The 22847-nt window shown below is 36.0% G+C and overlaps 1 long non-coding RNA gene across 1 annotated transcript; it reads left to right on the plus strand.

Moving 5' to 3' along the window:
• The first annotated feature begins 93 nt into the window (after positions 1 to 93).
• On the plus strand, positions 94 to 18888 carry LOC141523857 (uncharacterized). The gene is made up of 3 exons (XR_012478618.1): positions 94 to 897; positions 6626 to 6725; positions 17227 to 18888. It is a non-coding gene; the product is annotated as an uncharacterized LOC141523857 (long non-coding RNA).
• Positions 18889 to 22847: the final 3959 nt, after the last annotated feature.

The following is a 22847-nucleotide window of genomic DNA, read 5'->3' on the forward strand; positions in this document are numbered from 1 at the left end:
GGGGATCCAAGTCGCAGCATTTAACCACACCCTCTCATCTGCATAGAGAGCGGTCTTGGGACCCTGCTCTGAACCCCCCGCCCACCTCATTTACATAGAGAGCTGCTCCTGCCCTCCCAGCTGGGGAGGACTAGAACCATCTTTTGAGGGAGAAACCACCCTTCTTTTTTTCCTACGCCACCTCTTTCTTCCCACTAAGAAGCAGCTTTGAAAATAGCTTTAAAAAAAAAAAGAAAGAAAAACTGAAGTAGGCTAGTGAAATTGGATCTCCTCTTCTGAACTACTGAAACTTCCCGGGAAAAAATAGAATTCATTTTTTAAAGTATTGCTGCTTGTCACTTCATTAATTATTCTTAGCCAAACAAATTGAAGTCCCAAGGGATTCCTTTAGGTAAAGTATTTTAGAGAAACATATGAATGAATGGAGTTATTCATAAAGTCTGAGCGGGTTTTGTCTGGTCTTTTGTTTAGATTCCGCCCTTAAACAACTTCGATTTGTTTCTATACTTTTGAGATCAACGACACTTTAAGTTGGAAGATGGGAAAGTTCGAGATGACTGAGATTCCACTTCAGCAACAAGTATACATGCCAATGAGGGCACCCAAGGAGATAGTGGAGATAGTCTCTCAGACTGAGGCAGGGCGCCCCAGGGGAAGATGCTGATGCATGACTCGGGCACCCACGCTAAAAGTGTTTCTCCTAGAGCTGGATTAAGACTGGAACCACAGCAGTCTGATGCACAGCTGGAGTGGCTGCAGCTCGACTGGACCAAACGTCACCGAAACCTGCGCTGCAGCCCCAGCGGCTAAGAGATTCCTGGAGGCCAGAAGGAGAGACAGGCTAGACCAATCACCGAAGTCTCCGCGGTGACGTGAATACCTCTCTCTTGTCTACCGGTAAGGGAGGGGGTAGGGGAAGAAGCCAATGGACAAGTTACGTGGGTGGAGCTGTGCCTGCTGTCAGAACTGTCTGAATGGGCTCGGAGAGCCCAAGAAGTGGGGGGAGGGAGGAGGGGAGAGCTGGGGGGGGTGAAGAAGGGAGGAGGGAAGGGACCAATCCGCCCACGCAGGGCACTTTAAGCAGCCACTTTCCCCTTCGCATTTTCTAGAAAAGACTAGAAGGAGAAAAAGGCACTTTTTTTGCTTCCCCTTTTGCACCTTTCTTAAAGCTTTCTTTTTTAAGTGGACATGCAATTAACAATTATTTTTGAATGCTCTCAGTCTCTTTGTCTCTATCTTTCTGCTTTCTGTTTCTTTCTGTCTCTATGTTGTCTCTGTCTCTGACTTTGTGTTTCTCTCTTTGTCTCCTCTGTCTCTGCCTCTGTTTCTCTGTTTTTGTCTCTTGTCTCTCTCTCTCTAGCTGCTCCTCAGTCTCTTTCTCCCTCCCTCCCTCTGTGTCTCTGTCTCTGTCTGTCTGTCTCTCTCCCTGTCTCTGTGTTTGTAGCTGTTGCCCTCTGTCTCTCCTCCTCCTCCTCTCAAGGATCATAAAAGTGAAAGGGTTCCTTTCCCAGTCTCAGAATGTGAATGGTCGACATTCACTTTCAGACCTCTGTTTGGCTGGCCTATGACTTGACTTTTTTGCGCCCCAAAGTTCCCCATTTGTAGTCCAGAGGGTCCCTTCTACATCATCACTACGCCAAGATGTCTGTGCCTTGATAGAAAGCATTGCTTATGAAAAGAGTATAAAAATAAAATCCGTTCCAAAACCTCGGTGTGGTGTGTAGGAAGAACTAAGTGGGAATCACAGAGGGGAGTATCGGGAGCGAAAGGAAAATTCACCCCAGCCCCTTTGGCTCCCTCATGCCGCCAGGAGAATCTCCGGACAGTGCGTCCTCCCTTGAGATGCCTGGCTGCTGGAACAGAGAGCACTTGATCTTTGCTGCTCCGAGGGGGGTGGGGGTGGGGGGGAATCCAGGAGCGCCCAGCTGTGGGACAAGGCCTCCTCCTACCGGAGTACCGAAGAACTACATGCAAACGCAAAGCAAACTCCAGTAACTGTATGGGGTGGGGGGGTTACCCACCACCAAAGACTAGTAACTTGGGAAATATAACAGAACCAGGAAGAATTCCTATAAGCCAAAGCTCTCCAAGCGATTTAGCTAAACAAGTCAAACACAGTCAGTCTCTCACAGATAAACCCTGTCCTCCGAGTCAACAATTGATAACTAAAGGGAGAATAACTGTAGACTCAGAGGAAGATAACAGAATGATTTTTAAAGTCTAGGTTTATTAAAAAGTCTTTTCTGTCCTGAGATTTAGGTCCACGGGAGGGGACAAAATAGAAAATCAAATATTTTTTTTTCCCCATAAATGGGTAACTTTTCTTTTTTTCTTGGCAATTCATGTCATTGCACAAAAGGAAACTCTAGTCCCAGAACAAATCGCAACCATCTTCAATTCTACAGTTTAGATCCCATTCCTCTGTCTGACAAATCACCTCAATCTTTCAGAAATCTCAAGAACCATAATTCTAGAATTTGAAGGGATTTTCTCAGAAGACATTTATTACAACCTTTTCATTTTATCAATGAGGAAATTAAGGTGGGGGAAATACTGAAGAAAAGTATCAGGAGATGTGGGTTCCAAGGTCTTATTGATTACTTCCAGCAGATGCTTGTTTAATGGTTAATTGATAGACTATGTGTCTGTGAACAAATTGCTTAATTTTTCTATCCTCATATTCCAAATCTGTAACATAAGGTAGATCGTCATAACAAAGATCAGGAAGAGGAAGAGGATAATTCAGTGTTTTAAATTTCACAAAGGTTTTGCTTGCAAAAGTTCTATAACAAAGACATAGCTAATATAAATTAGATGCTATTAAAGGTCTAAAGTCCAAAATTTCCCTAGTATATTGCAAATTATCCTTGACTCTCTTCATACCTACAGCTTAAGAACTAGCTAAATCTAAGTATTCTAGAGAAGGTAACGCAAAATTTAAGTTACAGGATTTACTTTGTTCATAGCTTTGAACGTGAAGTTTGTTCAAAGATGAAAAAGGCTACTCTAGAGAACAGGACCATAACTTTTTCTATTCCTAGCTGCCTAGCTCAGTTTCAATATTTATAAAGCATTTACTATAATATGACAGGTACAATGCTAAGTGCTCTTTTACAAAAAAGAGAAAAAAGACAGTTCCTGTTCTCAAGCTTATAATCTAATAGGGAAGAAAATATACAAATTAAATATATGTATATTTTAATGTGTATACATATACACATAAATATAAACATACAGACAGACATGTAAACATACAAACATAAGTATACTACATAGGTAGACAGATATAGATAGCTAATTTCCAGAGAAATGGATTCTAGGTTTCCTAGAAAGTTCTTAAAGTCTACCTATGTCTCTTCTATCACAGAGTTGGTTAAAAATAGAACATATGTTAACAAAATTTCACATCTGTGCAATTCATAGTGTGGGAATTTGTATTGATTCTGCAAACTGGTGTTAAAGTTTAAGAAATATTTTTTTCAGTACACTTGCTCTTCAAAGGAATGACAGAATACTCACCTGAACAAATAAATTTATATCATTCTGCTTAAGAATTTAGAACGTCAAAAACATATATAAAAAGAAAACTTGTACAGTTTGCCAAGAAGTGTTGTGTAGGTTTATGAAGGGAAATCTAAACTCAGAAACTCAATCCCTTTGGGAGATGTTGAGATACCTTCTCATTTAACCATTACTTTTCACAGGAATGAACACAACCAGGGAATTTTTGGTGATACAGAGACAGAATTTGAAGTGACAGGGATTTGAGAGAGTCATAGGATTATTTATTCAGACCTGAAATTATCTCAGAGTCCATCTAGTCTAATTCCCTCATTTTATTAATGAGGAAACAGACGGCAAATAGGTAAAGGGATTTGGCAAAGATCTCACAGGTTATAAATACTAAAGGAAGGACCTGAGTCCAAGTTCTCTGGCTTTGAAGTAAGTCCCACTTTCACAATCTCAAGCTGCTTCTAAAAGATATTAAAAAGAAGACCAGTCACTACCAAATAATAATAGGATGATAAATCTTAGAGGTCATCTATTACAAGGCCCTCATCTTGCCAATAAGGAAACTGAAGTATGGGAAAATTAATTAAACTGAGTTATCCAAGGTCAAGGAGATACTAAGCAATTAGACTGGGATTCAAACTAAAGTTTTTTGGGTTTGTTTTTTTTTTTTTTTACTAAATCTAGTAGTCTGTCTACTGTCCTACAAAGATGTTTCTATAATTATTACTGGTAAATACTCTTAAACATAAACCATTAGGTACTGACAAACCATTGATCATGGCAGGTTGAACAAGATGACTTCTGCTATCCTGTCCAAGTCTGAAATTCAATTCCATACTTTGTCTCCTATACAGTCTTGTTTTTTGGGAATCTTGTCTGAGTATTTTTGGTTTCCTTGGATATTTTACATCTTTTGTTTAGGGAGTGTTTTTTAATTTTTTTTAGCCCTTATGCATAATAGTCAAGCCAATAATTAGTCACTTCTCTCATGGTGCAGTGGATTCCTTATAGAGAATCCCCAAAAGTCTAAAACTAGAAGGGGACTCAAAGGCCATCTGATTCAACTAGTATCTAATTTGAGTTTTTCTCTTATACCAACACAACTTCATATCACCTACTCCCCTCCTGGTTTCACTTTTGTCTAGGCAACCTGTTCCAGTCTTTTGACATTGCTCTCAAATTGTTACCCAAGGGCCAATTGGAACAAGCTTAGATACCATCAGAAAGATGAGAATTAGAGAGTATAGAAGTCGTATAAAGGACCTTCTCTGAACCTGTACAAACTTTTTGAATAGAATCTTTTCTGTCTTTCACCAGCTGGACTTTGAGCATAGCTACCATTCAAAAAAAAGTAGCTTCACTTAAACATGTCCTACTCATTTGCTTATTATTCTTAGTTTCTCCAACTCTCTGCTCTTTTTTGGGGGTGCTAAGGTCCCTAGGGTCTAAACTCAATTCTGTTGGAAGTTAAGAAGAAGTAAGCTTAATTTCATGCACTAGAGCGAGGAGGATGCTGATTATTGAACAATGGAGTTAGGAGACCTAGGTTTCTACTGATTGATTTCTAGCCCACTCCTGAGCAGATGCTAAATAAGTACCTTTCCATTTGGATGATGGATTGGGAGTACATAAAAGGAAAAGGCATTTAATTTTCCCTGCATGTCAGATTTCTCATTTGCAAAATAAATGGATAAATGGGAATGCCAATGAGGATGATAGTGGTGGTGGTGGTAGTGATAATGATGATGATGCAATATTTTGAGATTCACAGAGAACTTATCATGAAAACCTTGTAAGGTAGATATTGCAAGCATGAACTTTGCATACTCTTCATGACTCTATTTGGGGAGAGGAGAAGAGAGGAGAGGGGAGGGGAAAGAAGAGAAAATCATATTTTAGTGGGGGAAGACAACATATAAAACAAAATTAAAAAGTGTGGGATAGGAGGAGACTAGGAGAGAAGTGAACATGACTGTTCCCAATACTTCCTCAAATGGAGGTTCTTGAAGGAACTTACCAATTGGAGAAGAGGACACAGGGGATGGTTAATTGCTTGATTAACTATCTGTACCCATATGGCCTAGTCATTTAATTTTTCTGCATCATAAGTTTTCTAAAAGACAAAATAAGGGAGATAGCCATGATTTGTTGATAGTGGTGGTGATGGTGGCAGCAATGAAAAAGTGTTTTTAGGTTTGGGAAGTGCTTTGTTTACAAAAGCTGTATGAGCTAGATATTATAAATATGAACTAGACGTTCTTGAAGGCCTCTTCCAGATCTAAAAATCTAAAATTTCTCTAGGATGATACACTTGATCATTAAACTCTTCATGCCTCTGATGTGACCTAGCTAACATATTTTCAATTTTATCCATAGCAAGGATGAAAGACTCTAATGGACAGGCTCAGGATCTATTTCATTCTTAGATGCCTAGCTTAATTTCCAGAAAAATAGACAATATGATTTCTTTGAAAATACTTAGAACCCAGTCTTATCTCTTTATGAATAGATTTGAACAACATTTGATAAGTAAATATCACATTTGTCAAAATCAGACTATAGAAATTTGTAGGACTAAGAGTTGGTTAACACTTCAATATTCCCACACTTTAGAGTCCTAAAAGAACATTTGCCTCAATCTAATGTTTCTATTAAAATTATATCATTCTGCTTAAGATTTAGACAATGAAAGAACATATATAAAGGAGGAGAAAAGCATCACCTTGGGTCAAGAAGTGAGGTGGTAAGGAATGAAGAGTAGAATTATGAGGGGGCAATCCAGACTCAAAAACTTACACTCTTTTGGAGAGGAATTTAAAAGGAAGTCCTGTTTAAGTAGTATAAAATGAAGGATGTAAAATAGATGAAGAGGTAAAGGGGACCTTAGTATAAGCCCTGCATGCTCTAGATGAGGAATCTGTGGGACAAGGGAAAGCAAGAGATTTATCTAAAATCATACAGGTAGGGTCAGATTTGAAGCCAAGTCTTTCAACTCAAGAGCCAATATTCTTTTCAATATTCCATAAGATTGATTTCACTTACAATTTTTACATTGAAATACTTTAAAATTCATTCACTTCTATTGTGTGTTTCAAAATTTCTCTCATTTCAGTCATATTTCTTCATGAACTCTTTTGGAGTTGTCCTGGCAAAGATACTGGAGTGATTTACTATCTCCTTTTCCAGGTCATTTTACAGATGAGGAAACTGAGGTAAGCAGAGTTAAGTGACTTGCCAGGATCACTTAGCCTGTAAATGTCAGACCAAATTTGTACTTATCTCCCTAACTTCAGATCCAGCAGTCTATCCAGTACAACATATATTTCTACATGCATATACATGTACATCTATAACTATTTATACTCTACATACCTATCTAGGTTAGCTACCTATGTATTTTATTTTAAATTACTTGTTGATGGAATTATAATTATTGTTCAAGTAGTACCTCCTAAATATTTTTGGTAAGTAGCATGTTTTCTGCCCCAATGGTTCTTTTCTTTCCTGTTAAAAAATTCAAAATCCAAAATAAAATAAAATTTCATTCAGTGATTTTCCATTTGAGTTCCATATAATAGGAATAAGGATCCTTGTTAAGCATTTTTCAATGCCAAGAATATTTTCCTTTGAAAGTATTACTTATGAAAGCATTTCAATTTCAATTTTATTTATTATGTGATGCATTTCCACTATGGAATATTAATTTTATCTATTTTGCTCCAAAATATTCATGCCTTGTCTCTTTATCCTGTATTGAAGTGGTTGTTCTGATATTCTGGAAAGAGTATAGAATTGCAATCCATTTCTTTCTTTTACTACTTGTGTGAATTTGAGCACATCATTTATTTAACTTCATTGTGTCTCAGATTCTTAATTTCTAAAATTGGAATAATCATTCTTGTACTACCTACTTTACAAAGTAGGAACGAAGGAAATCTAGCATCTAAAGCAATTAAAAATTCCAATTGCAATAACCATAATTATCATTATTCCATCCTCTTGTACTCCCAGAACAACATTAATGGGTTCTGTAAAGAGTGTTCAAGTCAATAACTGGTCTTTGTCCAAATGAGTTTGAGAAAACTCAGATTCAGCTAATGCTACATTACTATTTTGGGGGCTGAATGTTTTCAAATGCTCAAGGAGGTAGCTGTTCTTGTTATTAGAATAATGAGCAGAGTGGGGAAAACCTATGGGGACCAATGTATCAATTAGATTGTGATCCCCCAGCCAGTGATTGGCATAAAGGAGCAAGAATAAAGTCTTTCAAACTGCATAAAAGATCAAAGATTAACTGGATTCCTTGCCCTTCCCTCCTTGAAAGAGGTGTACCATTTATTAAGCTGTCTTAATAAAAAAATAAAACATTTTAATAAGTCTGGACTAAGTAATCATGAGTCATTCTAACAATTACTTAATAAATGCAAAGATTTAGAACCATATGCAGGTCTCCTGATTCCTAGACCAAGGGTTCATTCCAGAGAAGTTAACTGAAGAAGACAACTGTTAACAAGAGGTACAACCTAGACTTTGTCTTGGTTCATTCAAATTTAGAGAGGGCTGACACTGATGGTAATCCCTCAGCAGATTTAAATAACTTAATAAGTAGCACTTATTTAGACAAAATAACTATCCCCAGAAGCCACACCCTACATGAGTTCCTCTCTTTTTTTCTATTCTATTTTTTATTAATGTTTTATTTATTTACACATTACTAAAATAGTCTTGTTGTAAGAATAAACATGATTCCCCCCCCACTCCACAAAATAAAAACCTCAGGAGAAATAAAGTGAAAGAAAGGGGATAAAATGTGTTTCAGTCTGTGTTCAGATACCATTAGTTCTGTCTCTGGGGTGGGGTGGATCTCATTCTTTAGCAAAAGTCCATCAGAGAAGTTAGTTCCATAATTTTTCCCACAATTGTTATTGCTTATTTTAATTCCCTCCGTCCACTCTTTCCCACTCGCATTTATTATATTTTCTCTCCTTTCACTCTGTATCTCTTCAAATGCACTATGGGGCAGCTGAATGGCACCACAGGACAGAGCACCAGCCCTGGGGCCAAGGAGGCCTGAGCCCAGACACCCAGCAGTAACCCAGTGCTGTGGTCCCAGGCAGGTCACACAATCCCACCACCTTGAAAAAAACAAAAAAGTGTGTTGTTGGGACTACCCTCTCCCATGATATACCCTCTCTATCATCTACACTCTTCCTCTTCTTCCCCTACCCCCTTTCTCCCATCCCTTTCCTCTCCTTTTTTCCTCTAGGGTAAGATAGATTTCTATACCCAATTAAGTGTGTGTTTTGTTTCCTCTTTGAGGTCTGTTGAGAATGAAGGTTCACTCATTTCCTTTCACCTTCCCCCCATCCACTCTATTGCAAAAGTTTTTTCTTGACTTCTAAATGCCTCTCTTAATGTCCTGGTATCTCTCTATTCCCACCTCTCTCTCTCTCTCTCTCTCTCTCTCTCTCTCTCTCTCTCTCTCTCTCTCTCTCTCTCTCACACACACACACACACACACACACACACATTCATAGAGTGGTGTCATAGTAGGACTTTCTGCCTGGAGATACAATATGACTATTATTCCTCACCTTTCTTTCAAACAAACTGATCTGTCTCAAGTGCATTTTGTGACACTTATACCATGATTTAGGAAAACATTATTCTATCCAAAAACAATTGTTGTGAAGAAAAGAAGTAAAATGACCTTAGTTGACTGATTATAGAGTGATTAGGCCCCCAATGGATAATGAGATCTGAGATAGCTAAGGAACATAATATGCCATCTTGAAATAGGGTTAATATTGAACAAAGAAATGTTTTAAAGTTTTTAATTTGTGCCCTCTAGATAGACCAAGTATCTCCAACCCCTCCTCAGGAAATCCCTGCCTCCAGGCATAAAAGTCTCTACCAACAAAACAATGGATTCTTGCCTTAGCTTGAAAGATTAAGTCATTGAACTATTATCCTTCATTTACATATCTCTCATTACCTCACCTCTACTCTCTGACCTACCTACCCCTTCTTAGTCTCCCTACATCTCCCTACATCCTTCTTAAAGCTCAGATTACTCCTCAGTTGAGCTGCTCCTCTATCTTGGGAGGACATCTCTATCTGGGGGACCATGATGCCCTGCCCCTTTGCTCTTCTCTGCTACTTGTTCCCTGCTTGCTTGTCTTCCTGTGAAAAGTTAGCACACTCTTAGTGGGGGAGTGTCATCTCCCAAGTAACCTCTCACTCCTCTTTGCTCTTCTCTACTACTTTTCCCTTGTTTACTTCCTTACTGATAAATATTTCAAAGTGGCTTTGGATATTTAAGGTTTTTTAGGGATCAGTGCTTTTGTGCCTCCACTCTCTCTTTCCTTTTTTTGTTCTTTTTTTCTCTTTCCCTTTAACTCACAGTAATATTTAAATTTTTTCTGTCCCTAAAATTCCTTCTGGGTCAGAATCAGTCTTTTACATGAAATTTTTCATGTTCCCTGCCCAAACCTTTAGCCTAATACAATATTCCTCAGCAACAATAAAAGAAGGCATAAAAAAAATTTTCTGGAATTTTTACTTTTACAAATCTGTGGATCATCTATGTGGATATTGCCTCTGTCCCCAAAGATCACAGCTCCTTCATGTCTTAATCTGTGTGATTATTATCGCTTTATTTCTATAAGTTTTGTCACATCAGAGAGATTCAATTTGGCCTCCAATACACCGCTTCCAGTCTCACTCATCATTGTCACAGCCTTTCCCCATTATTCTCACTCCCCTCTACTGTCTTCCATTTTACAAAAGTATCACAAGATAAGCAGCAAATGTTATGTGAAAAGTACTCTGTAAGGCTTAAATGTCATAGATATCTTTGGTAAATGTCAAATTCTTTCAGCAATAGACATTCCCATTAAAATCAAAATGAAAGGGAACAGCAGGAAGACGCAGATTATTGGGGTCCATTGCATCATCCATTCCAATGACCCTCCCTGAATCACTTTTCCTTCTTCTGCTGTGTTTTCCATATAAAATAGGCCCCAAATCCTTCTTGTTCTTTCAGCTTTTGTAAGTCCTATCTCTCTCACTGTTCCCACAATAAGAAATGGGTCTACAGAAGAGCACTGAAAAAAAAAAAGGGTAGTGGCAACCTGAGGCATCAAGTTCCCCTGTGGTTCTGGGTACCCTATCATGCACTGAAATGGAGTTGCAACCTTTCAAAGTTTTGAGTGATCCTTAGAAATCTATTGCTTACAGATTGTCTAAGCAGGTTTCTCTAGACAGGTCAAAGTTCTTTGTTGATATAAATTGATATAGGCAACTAGGTGGAGCATTTATCCAATTATTTAATAAATATTTATTAGGCACCTACTATGAGCCAACACTATGTTTAGCTATAAATGTTGCCTTTTATTTGTTTCTTGGGTTCAGTTCTGCCCCATGGAAGAATTGAACTCAGACTCGGGAATGCAGGTTTTTGGAAAGAAAATAGAGTTTTATTAAAGGAAATTACAGCATATTAAGAAAGTAATAGAAGAGTAAAAAAGAGTTTAAAGAGAAGACCATGTGGATTGCTGATTGAACTGGTCAGGCCAACTGGCCAGGGTTATGCAGGAGGCTGGAAGGTAACAAGAAAATAAGCCCCTTCCTAGATCTCCTAAAATTCTCTCCCAGAGTCCATGGGAGGGAGTGGTGACCTGGGAGTAACCAAAGTCCCTCATTGGAGATTTTGCCTTTGGGGAGGGGTCTCTTTTGGGTGGTCTTGGGTGTTTCCAGGGCCTGTGCTCCCTGGCTGCCCCACCAGAAAATCATGCAATCCAAATCAGGCTGAAGGTCCAGTCCTCAGGTGTGGCCTAAATTAGATGATAAAGGAAGAAGGAAGATTCCCTTTACAATGCAAAGAAAAGATTTACAAAGTTTGTATCCAACTGATCTCATCATGCTCATGCCCAGGTTTCTCTGTATCATAAGGGTGCAAAAATTTGGCAATAGACAGCCCCTGCCCTCAAGGAACTTACAATCTAAAGGAAGAGTTATGCATATCAGATATAAAGCAAGCTATATATACAAGATAAACAGGAGATAATTAGAAGAGGGAAAAATGGATGGCTATGGGTAGAGTGATAGATCTAGAATTTAGAAGAACTGAGTCCATCATCATAATTATGTCTTACCTGTGTGACCCTGACAAATCAATTCCCTTTGGTCCCAATTTTTCTTATCTATAAAATGAGGGATGTGAAAAAGAAGACCTCTTGAAACAGAGAACTCTGGTCTCAGAGAAATGTAATCTTCTTGTATTGGAAATTTTTATGTATTATGGGGAATGTTCTCCATTCTGTGATGGCTTTTTGTGAACTCCATTTCCTAAGACATTTTGGACTTTAACAATAAGGCTGATGGGGCATGCTTAGTCTGCTTATGCTCAACAAGTGCAGTCTTATAATAGGCATTGGCCATTCCTTGGGGACTTCCCTGAGGCATAGACATTGGAGAATACCTGAAACCAGGTTCTAAACCACTTCTCAAGCACCACTCTTGTTCTACCCACTCTTGAAATGTATTTGAACAAGGTTCTGCCCAAGTTTGCTCTCTTTTTCTCTAATGACTCAACTGGGCTGCTGCTGCTCCATTTTCTTCCTTCTCTTTTTTCTTTCTCTAAACTGTATCCATGTGGTGGGGCCCATGCTGCTGAACCAATATGGCTTCAGCTTCATACAACTGGAACCATGATAATTGAGCTTCTTTTCTCTTTTCTTCTTTTTTAACTTGACTATGCCCTTCACTATTTTCTCTCATTGTCCTCTTTTGATTAATTTTCCCTTCTTAGAAACTACTGCCTTTAAGAAACTTACTATCTATATTGAAGTATACTTTAAAAAAACTTATTTTTCTTGAGTTTCCTTTTTTTTCGGGGGGGGGTTGCTTATTCTTACAGCATGATTATTGTGGTAATGTTTTTCATGACATTTTTAACTTATATCAAATAATTTGCTTTCTCAATGAGGGGGGTTGGGTAAGAGGAAGGCAGAGAATTTGTAACTCAGAGTTTTAAAAGTGAATGCTGAAACTTCTTTTTGCACATAACTGGGGGAAAATAAAATACAATAAAAATAAATTTAGCCCTATTTTAGAAAAAAAAAAGAAGCTTACTATGTAACTGCTCCAAAGGACCTAACTTGTGGACTTTTATATTAGTTTTGGACTTTTTTGTGGTAACTTGTAAACTATTTGTGTAAACTTTGAATTAAACTCTATGCCTTTCTTACCCCCTGAATCAGACTGGAGAGTTCAAACCCACATAGCTCCTTAAGCCCCTTTTCCCCCAACCTCATTTTTTCCCTGTCTTCACTTTAAGGTCTCTTCCAGTTCTTAGTCTAAGATCTCACAATCCCTGTTTAATCTTTCCCCATTGTGAATTATTTTAAAATCTTTAACAAAACTGCTGTTTCTGATTAGATGGAGAAGCTTTGCATGTATTACCAAGATATTTGAATGATGAAAACTATATAAGCTATGTTAATCTGAGCATTTGTATGATTTGTAAATCTCCAAAGAATCAATTCTTAAGATATTTAGTTGAAGTCTGTTTATAATTAATCACACTTACAGTCATGCATGAGTACTGTAATTATAATATGAAAATAACAAATGGGACCAATTAGTTTAAAGTTTACATTAATCAGTAAGATGAAAGACATTATGATATAACAGAAAGAGAACTGACTTTAGAGTCAAAAAGAACTGCACTCAAATCCTATACCTGATATTTCCTAGCTCTGTGACTATAGGCAAATCATTTAACCTCTCTGTATCTCAGGCATTATTGTTATTGTTTTAACCTATAAAATAGGAATTAATAATATTTGAAATTCCTATCTCAAAAGTCGTCATGATACTCAAAGAGAAAGTTTCTGTAAAGTGCTTTGCCAATTTGGAAATAGTAAATAAATGTCAGTGGTTATCATCACTAATAAACATCAGATTCTCCACATGTCTTCAGTGAAAGAATAGCTGATATTTCTTCTATAAGTTACTTATTATTCCAGTTCTGCTTCTTTTAATATCTCTGAAGTAAGATGTTAATTCAGCTTAGTGTAGGAAGGTTCTCTCAGCTCACAAGCTTCCCTTGAGACAAATCAAAAAGTCGCTCATTTGCAAGTTACTTGTATTTGGGAAAGTGTAAGCTAGGAACATGTTTATAGTTTTATATGTACACACACATATGCATGTATCATATATATGTATATAAAATCTAATGAATATGAATAAGTAAACTGTTCTACCAAAATGTAATATTTGTATTAGGTTTTTTCCATCTACCAGTTTGTGCAAGAAAGGTGTTTAACCTCTCTTGAGAGAAATGTCAATGTTTGCTTTTGAAGCTGTTTTTTTTCAAAAGAGTACAAGGAAGAAATTAAGATGAATTATTTAATTTCCTACTGAGCTGGCCAAAAGAGTTTTTAAGGACTAGATTTTTATTTTGCATATATATATATATATATACATATATATATACATATATATTTATACATACATATCTATATATCTTTATGGGGTGCTTGTGTGTGTTTGTGTGTGTGTGTGTGTGTGATTGTTGTTCAGCTGGTTTCTCTATACAGCCAGCAAATTGGCATAAAGGAACTAAAGGTCAGGCAGGCATGGAAGACAGGCTCTACAAAGGTATTGGAGATGGTAGATAGAATATTTTTCTGCAGGAAGTAGTGAGAAGGACCAGAGAGAGCGTGAAGTAGAGGAATAAAGCCCGATTAGGAAGAATCTTAAATGCCAAATAGAGAAGACAATATTTGATTCTACAGTCAATAGGGAGTCACTAAATATTCTTGAGCAGGACAGTGACATAATTAGAATGGAGATATGAGATACCTTAACGGGAAATATACTGATAATCAGGTAAAGTTCTAGACAATATTATAGCTAAAATCAGCAACTCAATCCTGACCAACAAAAACTCAAGAGCAACCACCTTAGAGCAGTATTAAGCTATACACTTATATTTATACTTATACTACAAACTTTACACTTCACTCTAATAGCTTAAAGCCATACTGAGTTTTTCAGGACACCATGTCTAAGCTCCATTCAAATTGGAATTGTTTCATTCTTTTCCTTTTGTATATCCACAACCTAGAATGTGCCTAGAACATAGTAGGCTCTTAGTAAAGTTGATTGTTTGTCATCAAGGGTTTCTTTATTGAAAATGTGAGGATATGACTATGATTTTCTACAGTGTCCTACAAGTTTAACACTTGTAGGTTCTTAATAAATTCTTTGTGGTTGATTAATAAAATCAGCCAATATGATTTTGCTAAATCATGCTGATGCTAAAAATGATCATTTGCATTGGTAGAGAATAATATTATGAAATCATAGATACATAGAGATGGTTGTTCAATCATCCTTTGATTAGTAACATTAAGCAAGATAGATATTCCAAAGGACTCTGTGAAAAAAATACTATTCACCTCCAGGGAGAGAACTGATAAATTCTGAGTGCTAATTGAAGTATAATTTTCTCACCTTTAAAAATATGGCTAATATGAAAATATCTTTTGCATGATTTCACATATTTAATTGATAGTATATTGCTTATCTTCTTGATAGGTGGAGGATGGGTGGGAGGGAGAGAATGTGGAATTTAAATTTTTTTAAAAGAATGCTAAAGATAAACATAATAAATTAGAATTTTTTAAAAAGAAAGTACTAAGTTGGAAAGAGGGGAAGACTTAGAAGAAAAGATAATGAGATGATGAAGATAATGAAAGATAAAAATTAGTAGATAAGATAGAAAATGGGGAAATATATGTTTAACAATGTATGCTCATCAGTAACATATAATATATTCATATAGAATCCAAATGGAAGAAAAATAGTTGACATTAAATATAGCATTTGAAGATTTACAAAGTGCTTTATATATGTTATCCCTTTCGATTCTAAAAAAGAATGCTATGGAATAAGTTATTTTATTTTCCTTTCTTTACAGATGAGAAAAATGAAGATGAAAAATTTTAAGTAATTTGACCAGAATTACACAATGTTATAAGGTTATAGACAGGATTCAAAATTCAGCACTCTACTATATCAAATAACTGTCAGTGGTGCAAGAGGGATTCCCTCCCTATAGATAATGAGATCTGCTAGATGTTCTTGTCACAGTATGGAAGTCCCAGAAAACTTAAAAACTCTTTCAGGAAGATACATGACTAAACAAAAATAATTGATTTAATAATCTCCATATTAGGAACCAAATTGATGAAGAATATCAATTGTCCAACAACAAATCTGATTAGAAGGGGGACATTGTAATCCTATATATATGGAGTAATAATAAAGTAGGGTAAATATGGGACAGAAAGATATACTTTAAAATCAATTTCCTCTACACTGACCTTGTATCTTACATTAACTCTGCCCCTACCCCACATCCAATTGTTCATGATCTGAGATGAGATCAATGAACTTTTAGCTAAATACCTTGCCTCTTTGGCAAGGACATCCAGTAAATTCCTGCCTCCAAGCACAAAATGAGCCCCTTATAATAAACCAATGTATCCCTGCCTTAGCCTGAAGGATGCCATTTTTGACCTAACACCCCTTATCTGCATATCCCTAATTATCTAATCTCTGCTCTCTGAGTTACTGCCTTATCAATATATACCTAAATTACCTCATCTTCCTGTCCCTTTTGAAAGCTCACTCACCCCTCATTTGAGTTTTTTGTCTTTCTTTAGATGACAGCCCATTCTGGGGTAATGCTATCCTCCAAAATAACCTCTCATGATACCTTTCATTACTATTTATCTCCTGCTTGCTCATCTTTCTTTGGGAGGGCAGCCCATTCTGGGAGAGTGTGATCCCCTAAATAACCCTGTATGCCTCTATACCTTTCCTTACTGCTTATCTTTTCATGGATCTCTCTTAGCTTCTGCTAACACAAGAAAACTTTAATAAACTTTTTTATACCTAAAATTTCTTCTGCATGAAAGTCAGTCTTTTACATTAATTCTTTCATATTCCTCCTGAACCTTTAGCTAGCTACAATTCTCCCCCCCCTCCCCAATACCATTCCTAAATGAGGTATTAGGTATTAAAGGTAAGATTGGATTAACCAAATATTAAAAGATTTATCACCTATTTCCCAATTACAAAGACTTCCTAAATATCATTTCCTAAACATTCTCTCCTTCAGTGCATCCTTCATTTAGTTATAAAATTATATTTTTAAAGCACTTGCCTAATTGTAACTTTCCACATCCTTATTGTCCCCAGGATAAAACCCCAAATCTATTTTTTTAAACCCTCCACCATCTAGCTCTCATCTATCTTTCCAATTTATTTCATGTCATTCCTTTCAGGCATTCTCTTTTCCAGTCATATTGGCTTATTAGATACATACATACATACATACATATATATATATATATATATACATAGATATTTATACACACATATCTATATATCTTTATGGGGTGCTTGTGTGTGTGTGTCTGTGTGTGTGTCTGTGTGTGTGTATAATTTTTGCTCAGCTGGTTTCTCTATACAACCAGTAAATTGTCATGAAGGAACTAAAGGTCAGGCAGGCATGGAGGACAGGCTCTACAAAGGTATTGGACCTGGTAGATAGAATATTTTCTGTAGGAAGTAGTGAGAAGGACCAGAGAGAGTGTACCTGGTAATCCTTTTTTTCAACTCTGTATATTTTCACAGGTATTCCCATTTTTGGAAGGAACTCTCAACTCCCCTTTCCTCTCTTCCTGGAAATGCTACCTTCCTTCAGCAGTTGGTTCAAGCATCACCTGCTATATATAACTTTGGTTTCCTCAGGTTACTAGCTTGTTTCCTCTAGATTTTTGGCTATTAATTAACATAAATTCCGCATTTACTTTTTTGTGTACAAATTGTATCCCTCTCATAGAATGAAAGCTTCTTCATGGTAAGAAGATATTTTCTTATTATCTTTGAATCCAGGCTGTCTAGCATGATCATCTTTGTACATGGAAGATCTTTAACAAATCTTGATTGAGGGGTGGAGTTAAAATGGTGACACAAAGCTAACAAGCTCCTGGAGCCTTTCCCTACCAAAGATATATGAAACCTCGACTCTGACACTCACACTACAATCCCACCAAGAAAAAGAGAAGATTCAAAGAAGTTTTCAACTACAGACATCGTGGAGGATCTTCAGTAAAGGTCTGTATCTTTGGGGAAAAAGGAGAAGAAAAATCCAGGAGGCAGGAGAGCAGGAAAAGCCCCAGGAGGCTTTTAATCACAGTGCAATCCAGGTCCTGACAGCTTAATAGTAACAGAAGGCCCAGCAATTGATAGCAATCCAGCAGGGAGGATCACAACCCCAAAGTATGAACCCAGAAACACCAGGGTAAAAGACAGGACTGGGTTAGGAACAATCTTCTGTTAAGTCAAAACCTGGACATAAAGGTAGGGGGAAAAAAAACAAACCTCTGCAAAAGCAAGGCCTGGATGGCATAGGCAACATCTTTGTCAACAACAATCCAGGGATCAAACCCCAGTCCCAGCAAAATAACATCTTGGATTATACTCCAAATACCCCAGAAACAGAACCACAACAACAAAAATGAACAAAACAGCTAAAAGAGAACTCACTATAAAAAAGTACTTCGCAGATAAAGATGAAAGCAATGCCATGTCTGAAAAAGAAGTGAAAAATCACTCACAAGAGAAGTATCAAAACAGTCTATAAATTGGACTCAAATACAAAAACTCATCAAAGAGCTTAAAAATGAATTTAAAAACCAAAAAAGAGAAGAAGAAGAAAAATGGAAAAAAGAAAACAAAGTCATGCAGGAAAATTGTGAAAAGTTGACCAGAGAATTCAACACCTTTAAAAAGGAAACACAAAAGGCAATTGCAGAAAATAAAATCCTAAAAACTAGAATTGAACAGTTAGAAATCAATGAATCTATAAGACTACAAGACTGTTCCCAACTGAAGGGAGGGGTAGGTGGGAAGGGAGGGTCGAGGGAAACTTTGTAACTTGGAAATATGCATGTATAAATGGATGAAAATAAATAAAAACAACCCCCGCAAAAAAAACAAATGTTGGTTGAATTGAAAAGAATCCTGAAGTAATCTGAGTGGTCATGTCATCTAACCCACACTTGAACTGCATTCTTTTGGCAAGTTTTTTTCTATAATTGGCCATCTAGCCTCTCTCTTTCTTCCTCCTCCTCCTCCTCCTCCTCCTCTTCTTCTTCTTCTTCTTCTTCTTCTACTTCTTTTTCTTCTTCCTCCTCCTTCTTCTTCTTTTTCTTTCTTCTCCTCTTCTTCCTCTTTTTCTTTCCCTTCTTCCTTCTTCTTCTTTCTTCTTCTTTCTTCTTTTCTTTTCTCCTTTTTTAACTTATTTTATTTTTAATTTACAAAATAAAAGTATTTCCATAGCAGAGTAGAATAAAAAAAGAAACTATAAATCTCTGTGTATCTCTTACATTTCTTTTAAAATATGATTTACATTTACATTTTCCTTCTCTCCCTCACCCTGACCCTAGAGATGGCTACCATTAGAAACAAATATGAATATATGATAAATCATTCTATTCATACTTCTATCAGTTCTTTTTATGGATGCACATAATGTTTTCCTTCATATATCCTTTGTAGTTAATTTGGATATTTATAATAGCCAAAATGACCTAGGTGCTCAAAGTTGTTCTTAAAGCAATATTGTTGTTATCGTATACTATGTCCTCTTGGTTCTGTTCATCTAGTCTTTTTTTTTTTGAAGATTTCCAAAAGTGGGGAACTAATTACCTCTTTATCGAACAGATGATTTTCTTAGCATATATTAGGTGCTTAATAAGTTATTACAGGACAAATGAAAGAAAATCTATACTAGAAAAATATCTAGTATAAAAGTCAATCAATAATAGTTGTATCTTGGGTTGAAGGAACTTTTTGAGTAGTTTTCCAAGTCTCTCTTGAACCAATTAAATCTAGTTTTTCATGGATGATTCTTTATTTTAAAGATTTTATTAGTTTTCCAATTATATTCAGTAGTATTTTCTACCTATCATTTTTGCAAGGTTTTGAATTTTACAATTTTCCCCCACCCTCATCCCTCCCCCATGCCCCCACAGAAGACAGTCTGATAATCTTTACATTGTTTCCATGCTATACATTGATCGAAATTGAATGTGTTGAGAAAGAAATCACATCTTTGAGGAGAAAATAAAATATTAGAGATAATAAAATTATACTGTACATAAGACACTTTTATTTTAAAAAAATGGAAGACAATAGATTTTGGCCTTTGTTTAAACTCCACAGTTCTTTCTCTGAATACACGTGGTATTCTCCATTGCAGGTACTCTAAAATTGTCTATTATTGCACTGATGGAATAAGCAAATCCATCAAGGTTGATCTTCACTCCCATATGTTGCTGTTAAAGTATATAATATCCTTCTGCTTCTGTTCATCTCACTCAACATCAGTTCATGAAAATCCTTCTAGGCTTCTTTGAAATCCAATCCCTCTTGGTTTCTAATAAAACAGCAGTGTTCCATAACATACATAAACCACAATTTATTCAGCTTCCCCATCTGATGGACATTCATTTGATTTCCAATTCTTTGCTACCACAAACAGGGCTGCTATGAATATTTTTGTACAAGTGATGTTTTTACCCTTTCATGGATGATTCGTAACACACACCATGCCTAGACATGAAAAATATCTTGTAAAAGATTATAGGGATGTTAGAGGTCATTTAAGGCAATAATTTCATTTTCCAAATGAGGAAATTAAGACCCAGGGAATTTAAGTGACTAAGATTGCACAGGTTGTGAGCTACAGAGGCAGTGTCTAAACAAATTTCTCTGATTTCTTTTTCAACTGATAAAAACTTCAGTTAGATGCTTTATGTACATTGATGTCAACCTTAGCCCAGTTCCTAGAATATGATCAATGCTTAATAAGAAATAGTTGTCTGCACATCTAGTGTCTCACATTTTACAGTATAAACTAGAGTGGATACTGGTTATAGGGGTAGGGAGGTGAAGGAAGTTGTTTGCTTAATGAAAAACATCAGTGGAAATAAATCAAGCTTGATCCCAGGTTCAAATCTCACCTGCAACATATGCTAGTTATGTGACTAGGCAAATGACTGCTTACCTGAGTTTCAGTTTCCTTATCTGTGAGTCAAAATAACACTTTCTTTAATACTTATTTTGGGTAGAAGATCAAATGAAAGCATTTTGCACAATTTAACACATTCCTGATATTAATAGTAGGAATAGGACTTGGATCTGTGATTTAATTGGTATAGAGAACTACTGAAGGAGGAAAGTCCCTCTACCAATGTAGATAAACAACCCTTTGGAACCTTGAGAAGTTGTTACTTGCCCAGGGTCCTTGAACAATTATGCTTCAGGAGCAGGAATTGACCCCAGGTCAATATGGGCAGCTCATTATCCTCTCACATAGAAATAAAAGCAAAAGCTAATTTGATGTTTTAAAGTTTTGCTTTAGGATTTGATTTCAGATGTTGTATGTTACACTTATATTAGCCCTAAATGCCCTCTTTACTTTTTAAATAGTGTAAAGGAAGCTTTGGGGTTTCTTAGCACATAAATTCAAAATTATCTCAGAGTAGATTATTCAGAGTGGAAATTTTCTATATCAGTTTAGGACAACCAACAATCACCCAAATCTAGACCTGAGTCTAGAGTGGGAAATAATATGAAAAATAAATAGTTGAATATGTGGCTCTTCCTGCATTTCAGAGTGGAGTAAATTATCTTTGGATCACTTGTTGTTTGGTATTTTCCCCATCTCATTTCCTATTCATTAATACAGAAAAACAAGAACTGATTGTACTATAAAGGATTGTACCTAGTGCTCTCAGGTTGTGTAATCCCTACCCTTTTTGTTCATCTTTTCATTTCTGTTACTACAATGACCTAAAATAAAAGCTTGCATTCAAATTTGAATTAACTGAAATAAATATATTTCTGGATATCTCTGGGAACATAATTCATTTCCTTAGAAAGGTAACATTTTTATTTTAATGCAATGAACTTTAAAGTGTCTGAAAATATCCCAAAAGGAAGACAGACCTTCAGTACTTTATGATTTTTCATGATCCATACTTTTATTAAATATTATTCACAGGATTTTATTGCATATTTTATCTTTCTCTTCTTTTATTTTAAAATTCACCAAACTCATTTTAAAGTACCCACATTGATTTTGATGTTTTTCTATTTCTTTTTTTTTAATCAAAGAGGAGACTATAAGCTTTAGGTACAAAAATTGTCATGTGGAATTCAAAAGACAAGCAGGTTATATGACTGCCTAAGAGTTTTATATTATATTATAATTAATATAATATATAATATATAATTTGATTATATGTTATATTATTATATATTTTATATGAATATAAATAATATATGACTATACTATATAATAATTTTATATTATAATATATAACTATAAGTTAATAATTAAAATTACATTTTGTGATAACCTCATTGAAAAATAGAGATTATTTTACTCTTTAGATTTGTATCTCTAATTGCATAATCTCTCAACAGTTAACAAGAGTTTACTAATTACCTATTATGTATGCAACTAATCTAAATATTTAAAGATACAAAAAAATAGGCAAAAGACAGGTCCTTTCAAAAAGTTATCTTACTAATGGGAAGACCAACATGGAAACAACCATGTACAAACACGATTTATGGCAACATAAATTTGAGATAATCAATAATCAAAGACACTTGTATTAAAAAGAATTGGGAAAGGCCTCTTGTAGATAGTGCTATCTTAGCTGGAACTTGAAGGAAACCAGGAGGAAAATTGAGGAGGGAGAAATTCTAAGGCATAGGAGACAGCTCATGAAAATGCCTTGAGTTGGGGTACAAACAGTCTTCTCAAAGAAGCAGCAAAGATCCAGTGTTACTGGATATCAGAGTACATGGCAGAGGGGTATAAGGTATAAAAAGAATGGAAGTAGGAAGAATGGGTCATGTTATGACAAGATTTGAATGCTAAACACAGCTTGTATATTTGATCCTGGAGTTGTCAAGGAGTCATTGAAATTATAAAAGAATGAGACATAATCATACCTGCACATTAGGAAAATGAATTTGACAGCTGAGTGGAGGATGACCTAGAGAGGGGAGAGGCATGAATCAGAAGATATCAGCCTTCAGACTACTAATACACACACACACACACACACACACACACACACACAGAGAAATCAAAAAACTCCATAATGCCTCACACTTAATGCATTTTATGGATTGATTTGATGGATTTATATTGATGATTCAAGTACCAGATT

The sequence above is a fragment of the Macrotis lagotis genome, chromosome 5 (genome assembly GCF_037893015.1).
Source record: "Macrotis lagotis isolate mMagLag1 chromosome 5, bilby.v1.9.chrom.fasta, whole genome shotgun sequence".
In the NCBI taxonomy this organism is placed as follows: domain Eukaryota; kingdom Metazoa; phylum Chordata; class Mammalia; order Peramelemorphia; family Peramelidae; genus Macrotis; species Macrotis lagotis.